We start from the raw sequence: 7,801 nt of genomic DNA, 5'->3' as shown, positions 1-7,801 counted from the left end.
AAACAGGCCTAAAAACAAACTTTAACCAAATAAATTTACAAAAACTAAACGCGCTGACTACAAAAATTAAATTTAAAGGACGAGCCCCCACTCTTGTCACGTGCCCGTGGCTCAGAGGACAGTGACAAGGAGGAGACATAAACGAGAGGATTACAAAAATAGAAGTATTTATTTACAATAGTTTAAGTCAATAAATTAAAAGGTGCAAAGATGTGCAGCTGTGCAAAAAGGCGCTCTGTTACCGGTCGGCACAGCGAGACGTCCTAGAAAGAGAGGGAGAGAACAAGATGAATTAGTTGGGCCCACTTAAATAAGAGACAGGGACACCAGGTGCCCCTGATTATGGGCCCACCCCGCTACAAGACGGCGGGGACCATCACACATGCCATTTCCCAGACATATGTGCTGATGACATTCATCATCACAACTTCACACTCATCACTGTGTCAAACACTGTCTCCATCTCCAGTACACTCTTCCTTCAGGATTACACCTACTCCATTTCTCTTCCCATGCACATCCTTAGGCCTGTTTCCATTGCAGGAACTTACAGGCCTTTTTAGGGGGGCCGACACCTTTGCAAGTTTCTCCACTGTGGTGACAATCCCTAAAATAGTTGTATTTTTTCTTCTTTTTCAGGGCAAACTAAGTCATGGCTGTGGGGTATGGACTTCTGAGCAGCACTGAAAATCTGTTGGGCAGGGCTCGACACTGATTGGATCAACTGTCCCAAGAGAAGAATGGAGAGCAAAGCTGACGTATAGATCAAGGAAGAGGTACAGGCAACAGAGGAGGTCCAGCAAGGATTTGAGTCCTTGAGGAGGAATGAGAAAATCTAAATCAGCGCACCCGGGTACCCACGGATTTAAATACACCATGAAACAGTACACAGGGAAAATAGAAAACCTGAAGCAAGATGACAAGCGTCTGAACAACCAGAAACACAAATGTGGCTCAGACCACAAAACCACTGGAGGGCTGCGCCACAGAACATCGTGCAGTGGCAATGCTGGGACAAAAGACTCTGTGCTTCTAAGTTCCATGGCTGATGTTGCATTGGAAAGGATGTTGCAGTTGAGAAATCTGGAGTCAGATAAACAAATAATGAATTACAGACATTTTAAGAGTTTGCATTATCCATCACTACGTTGGCAATCTGGTAGGATGTAGAACTTCGGCTTTCGCCTTCTGACTAGCGTGCTAACGTTGGATGCTACTGATAACTAGCAAGGCAAAACTTTATATATTGAACTGCAACGTTAAAGTTTTCTTGCCAGATGCTGCTAGCATTAAATTCCTGCTGTCACAGTGAGCTCGGCAGGTGTTCACCACAGTGGAGACACAACAGCTGAGAAGGCCAATTAATTACCAGGTTGTCCCTGTAAATGTTCGTGAAATCTGGAGAATAGGTTGAGATCCTGAAATGGAAACGGTGCTATTAGAACTCACCTCTGATGCTCCTGACCTTACTTCCCATCTACTTGGTCTCTTGTACATACAGTACAGCTCTTGATCTTCACCAATAATAGTGCCAACATACACAGTTCTGATTGTCACTTCCACACTTCTATCATTCCTGCTCTTCCACTGCCTCTGGACATGTCTTCCCCCTCTACTTCTTTTCTTTCACACTAAAGTACTGTAGACTCCACCTTTACCCCACTGGCAAACAGTACTAATGGCAGCCATTGTTAACCCACATCTTGATCAATCCCTCATGTGAATCCAGATGTTTTCTCTTTCATAAAAAAAAACTGCTTTAAAGCTTTGCACAGTAATGTAATTCATTATGTTTCTTCTGTTTTCTTTCCTTTTTGACATTAGGATAAGTCTGAACGTGACATCAGAGCTGTTGCACAAAACAAATACAACCGCACGCCTCTACAGGTGGGCGGCAGCAACACTGAAAGAAGTCGTCTCCTAAAACCGAGCTCGTGTCAGACAGATTTGTCTTCACAGAGCAAAGGGAGACTTCTGCATCACACAGTATGAAGATAGCTTCATATTATGCCTTTTGTAGAGCTGTCGGATCCTCCAACACACCTAGCAAAAGGGCAAGAAGAAAAAAAAACACACACATTACACTGAGGCAACTTGAGGAAGGGCAGCCTGCCAAACGAGTGGGAGAGACAGACAGTGAGAAGAAGGAGGAAGAAGGCGGACAGGAAAGTCCTTACATAGTCCACAGGAAGAGCTGTGTCAGGGCAGGAAGCACCTTGTTTGGGCATGGCGGTTTCCTGGCTGGCTGGAAGACTGACATTTCCTCTACTGCTTGGCTCCTGGAGAAGGGATCACATAAAGGCTTGCGGCAGGCTGCAGGGGTGGTGGGCCGCCGGTTTGGGTTGGGCCGCTTCTCTGGTTTCAGCTTGAGCTCTACCGCCTTTCCCTCTGTGAAGCAGCCTGCAGCTAGTGGCACAGACCAGCATTCATCCACTAATGATCGCCAGTAAACCACTGCACAGTGTGTAAGGTAACACGGCTCGTACCGTCGCAGTACATTTACTGTCAAGGTTTATGGATATGACACGCCATCAAGTTTGTATTTACAAAGAGTTCTGACAGTCGTCATTGCTGAACCCACATCTGGATTTTATTAGAATCTGTATAACTTTAATGCTCATTCGTGAGTCAGACTGACAAGCTAATTATTTATAACTGACACTGTATGTTAATGCAATAGTGGGTCTCATGTGATTAGACTACAGATTAGAACTTTATTAATCCCTTGGGAAGACTCTCACAGGGAAATTGAAGTTCCAGCAGCATTGTATAGCAGCACACAGGGTAAGAAGCACACATAGTATCAAAAGTGAAAGTAAAAACAGTTTACAATATATATATATATATATATATATATCTCATTCCCGTCCTCTGTCTTCCTGTTACTCCTCCTTCCGCCAAGTGAGGAGTTGCAGAGTCTGATGGCCTAAGGGACAAAGGAGGTTTTCAGTCTGTTGGTCCTGCACTTGGAAAATTAGCAGTCTGTGGCTGAAGAGGCTCCTCTGGTTGCTGATGATGGTCTGCAGAGACTGACTGGCATCGCCCATAATGTCCAGCAGTTTGTTCAGTGTTCTGTTCTCTGCCACCATCACCAGAGATTCCAGCTTCCTGCCAACCACAGAGCCAGCCCACCTGATCAGTTTGTCCAGCCTGGATGTGTCCTTCTTGGATGTGCGACCCCCCCCCCCCCACCAGCACACCACGGTGTAAAAGAGGACACTGGCTACTACAGACTGGTAGACCATCCAGAGGAGTTTCCTGCAGATGTTAAAAGATATCATAGAAAAAGATAAGTGCCGTATTTTATGCTTATGTTCCACATGGTTTATAGATCTTGGTGATTTGCGAATGGACCTGGACCATATCAGATTAAGCCAAATCAAACCAACACATATGTGCCGTGACCATGTCAGTATCTTCCAGTCAAAGTTTACGCATATCCACCTGGTTAAACAAAGCCACATTTTTGGAGTGTTGGATCCATGTATATATTGCCCTTAAATTAGCAGCCTTAAGCAGTGTTAAGGCAACATGACAGAAGTGGAAACAGCAAATTTGCTCAACACAGGAGTGGAAACAAAGCACCACACATTACATTTGTGATCCAACATGCGTCCTACATACTTTTCCTGAAGGACTGCTGAGTTGACTAAATTAGTAAGTTATAATTAATATTTTTACTTTTATCTGTCACATATCCAAATAAACTCAGCCAAATATTAGATAATGTAATGTCTATATTACGGTAGGGTATGCTACTGCAAAGATCTACTGATTCATAGCGTGAAGTACAGTGCTGTTTACCATTATATCTAATATGTATATAAAGCTGACCATGCACGTGTGTGTGTGTGTGTGTGTGTGTGTGTGTGTGTGTGTGTGTGTGTGTGTGTGTGTGTGTGTGTGTGTGTGTGTGTGTGTGTGCGTGTGTGTGTGTGTGTTTGCGTTCGCTATGCACAGCCACAGTAATTAAGCAATTGACACCAAACTTGTTATGGTGACTGGAGGCACCAAAGGGGAGGTCCCTGGGGTCCTTAGGTTGAAAGCGTATGTGTGCGAACACACACACACACACACGGTCAGCCTTATATATTAGATCACGACCCGCTCACTAGAGCCCTTATTTTCGCAGTTCACATGGTACTCAGGTCAGGTAGCAAGCATCACACTTTACCTACTATATAGTAGTGGCTGGCTAGGGTGCACTTTAATTACAATCCGAATGAGCCGGCCTGTGCCCCGTGCAAGTTACGTTTATTTTTTCAATAAAAATAGATGGTGAGTGAAGGTGTTTGCCTTGTCAAATTTTTTTGAACAGAATCAAATATTAGATACATGGAGTGTGTGACTTGTGATATTGCAATAGCTTTTCATCTGTACTGCAAATTACTGATTGGTAACTTGAAACCATGCTCTGGGATATTTCAACACCTATTTTGCACATTGTTCCAGACATCACTATATGGGCAAATACTACACAAAATGTACAACAGAACAGGAAACTAAAACCAGAAATAAACTACAAGGCACTCAGAGAGTGGATAACTCTGCCAGTGCCACATATACAATTGGTCCAGGGGCAAAAATTCTATCGCCCCCAAGCTATTAAATTTGGCGATGCTGATTGGCCAAATATTTATTATTTTTCCTTAGCAACCGTACACAACTGGTCATTTTTCTGCACTTCAAGGGGCTCTTTGAGTGATCACCCAAGAAGAGAAATGGTACGTTCTGTTGGTGGAAATACACTGTTGAATGAGAGTCAGTTGGTGGAAATGTTGTTTGAATAATTCAGATTACATGTAGGCACATACTATTAAGTAAAACTAACTGACATTAATTATACTTTTTTAAAATATATTTTATAATTTTTCCTCTCCACATCTGGGAGGGCAGCGCCAAAGCGCCTCTTATGGGGCAGCCACCACTGTCAGGGACAAGCTGTTTTCCCTCCTGCCCTCAGGTAGATGGTACTGTAACCTGAGCTGCAAAATATGCAGATTCAAGGACAGCTTTTACCTAACCACCATTAGACAGTTAAATACAAATCGACAGAACTGTGCAATATAGAACTGTAACATCTGGTAGCAACTTTATCCTTGTTGCATCTTCATATGTGCAATATCACGTGTCCTTTATTTATTATTGCGTTGTGTATACACAGATACAAAGACAGTTATGAATAGGTTTTAAAAAAAACCCTATTTATCACCATCACACACCTTGGACTGGTACTCTGTGCTTTATTCTGTGTTGTTATCTATTCGAGCAGTACATCGATATTTCATTCTGTGACCACATCTGTGATGTTTTTTACTGAATGGCAATAAAAACGAGCCTATCTATATTCTCTATCACTCCGACACTGTATGGACCACTGATGGAAAGAAGCTGTTGTGCAGCTCCTGCCCTCCTCCTGCACTGTACTGAGCAGATTCCAGTAGGAGCAAACACTGTAACATGTATGGAGTGATCCTGCGGTTCTAAACTTGATGTGTTTATGATCTAACAGGCATCATCACCCTCCAGTGTATCGGCAGGTTACCGCTCACATAAGGAGGAGGAAATGAAAAAGTAGGCAAAGAGAATGTAAGCACAGGACTCTGAGATGAATAGGCTCCCTGAGTGCCCTTGTAGTTTTATATAATGTAATGCTTGTTCAGACTTTTTCACAATTGACCTTTTTTTTTTTTTTCCACCATCCCCTCTCAGGTTTTTCTGCACACTCCTCAAATGTGACTTTCCCACAAGGATGGGCAAGTAAGATTTTCTGCATCACAGATTTGAACAGCCAAGGGGTCAGTGGGCAGGTATGGAGACACAGGCTTTGGTTGTTTTTCTTTTGACACCCATGAATTTCAAGATTTCAGCCTGTGGAATGAAGCCTTTAGCAGGAGTTTGGTTATAACTGTTATAATCAAATCAAATCAAATCAAATCAATGTTATTTATATAGCGCCAAATCACAACAAACAGTTGCCCCAAGGCGCTTATAATTAATGGATATAACTTATGAAATACTAAAGCATTTCCAGGAATACACATTTGTGACCTTGTTGCCTTTACGTTTGCTGATAATAGTTGCCAAAAACACCCAATCCAGAAACTTTTACACTCACTGGCCAAAACCTTGAAGCTGGTGCTTCACTGTTTATTGATCAGCCATCTGCAGCACTGCGGTTGATAATAAATTTCAACTTGCAGACAGACAGGTTATAGGCAGATGTTTCCTGATAAACAGCAAGTGCTCCAATCACACATAAATCTGTAAAGTGCAATGTTAAATTCTGCACCTGTTGTTTCTCTCTTTCACAGAGGACCAAGAGCAGAATGAAGGAAAGAAGCTAAAGCAGAGGGAGACCGGACATGGCAGGGGTGTGAAGTGCAAAGACTCAAACATGAACACACATGAACTCACAGTTGTATTCTCTAGGTAATTATGTCATGATGTGTGAGGATTAGATTGCTGCACTGCTCGTTTCTTCATGGCATCACAGTGTGGTGATGTTTTTGACTTCAAAGGAAATGGTGCGTGTGCATGATTTTGGTGTGTTCTCTTTGTGGTCTGAAGTATTGAGCAAAACTATTAAGTTATTACAGATTAGTTATTTTCTGAACCACGTCTGGAGAATCGGGTCCAGACATTGTTCTGACTTGCCCATTTTCACAGGAGTGTCTGTGTTGCACCTATAGAGGCTTATTTAAAATGCTGTATCTGGTTTAGCAACAGGAGACAGGAGATAATGCTAGTGGTGATCACAGTTCAGCTAACAGCTAATTAACAAAGCTAACTTATTAGCGGGGAAAGTCCACTAGTCCTTTGATCACGCAAAAACCGGGGAGAGCTAACATTTACAATTTGGCATGCTTATGTATTTTGGATCAAGGGTGAATGCTGCAAAAACAGAAAGTTGATAGCACAAATACTTTTGGAGAAATTAGCAATTTTAGCTAACCAATACACAATGGAAGCTGTGCTGCAATGCACCATGGGAGTTTGGGGTTTTGAGGTTTTAAATGTTATTGTGGTTTATGTTAGTTTAACAGTGTTGTTGGTGTTATTGATTTATTGTGGGTTTTTTTGTAGGTTAGCTGGTTTTGTCAGTTTAGATAAGTCTTATGTTGCTCTTACCATGTGTGACTTAAGTTTCATGTTGGTACAATGAGTGAAATGTTTAGGGGTTTTAATGTCTTCAGCCACTGTCTTTATTTGTAAAATTAAAAGGACAAGTGGACCCTAGGAATTCCTCTTATGGGGAGGGTCCATGCTTTTATAGCTAACTCTGACAACCATTAGCATAGCAATTAGCTTCCATTAAACTTAGTGTGCATATTTTATTGGATAACATTTATTGGCTAAAACCCCTAAAATAATTCATGTTTGTTTCTTGTACCTTGCAGCTTATATACAACACCAACAAGAGAAATTAACATTGTTGTGTGAAAGCAACAATCATCACATTGAGGAGATGGATGGTTAAGCAAGAGGAAATGCATTAAAATTATTTTTCATGTGTATTTCTTAATATTTTTTATTCTTTTACTACTTTCTGTACTGTGAATAAAGTGTATGTTGAATAAAAAACTACTGTTTAATTTAATTTGTTCATTTGATTATTGATGTCCATCTTGGTTGTCATCTGTTTTTGGCATGTTAAACTTTTTGGAGAACCTCCATGTTAATTCTTCAAGATATTAAAATTTCACCTCTTTGGGTCTGCTTTCATGGTTTTAGAGCTAAAAAAAAAAAAAGAAAAGCCAGAGCTAAATTCATAAAGTACATTAGCACTTTATGAATTTAG

At 41.4% G+C, this 7,801-nt stretch overlaps 1 long non-coding RNA gene across 3 annotated transcripts; it reads left to right on the top strand.

Moving 5' to 3' along the window:
- The first annotated feature begins 2,294 nt into the window (after positions 1-2,294).
- LOC117520131 lies at positions 2,295-7,553 on the top strand. Of its 3 annotated transcripts, none has more exons than XR_004563540.1 (4): positions 2,295-2,465; positions 5,513-5,589; positions 5,713-5,810; positions 6,315-6,889. It is a non-coding gene; the product is annotated as an uncharacterized LOC117520131 (long non-coding RNA). The 3 variants fall into 3 exon arrangements; XR_004563541.1 differs by lacking the exon at positions 2,295-2,465 and adding an exon at positions 7,401-7,553 and having other exon boundaries at positions 3,245-5,589; positions 6,315-6,374; XR_004563539.1 differs by lacking the exon at positions 2,295-2,465 and having other exon boundaries at positions 3,245-5,589.
- Positions 7,554-7,801: the final 248 nt, after the last annotated feature.

Source organism: Thalassophryne amazonica, chromosome 11 (assembly GCF_902500255.1).
Source record: "Thalassophryne amazonica chromosome 11, fThaAma1.1, whole genome shotgun sequence".
Classification (NCBI taxonomy): Eukaryota; Metazoa; Chordata; class Actinopteri; order Batrachoidiformes; family Batrachoididae; genus Thalassophryne; species Thalassophryne amazonica.
This window is presented reverse-complemented; position numbering and strand designations above follow the sequence as displayed.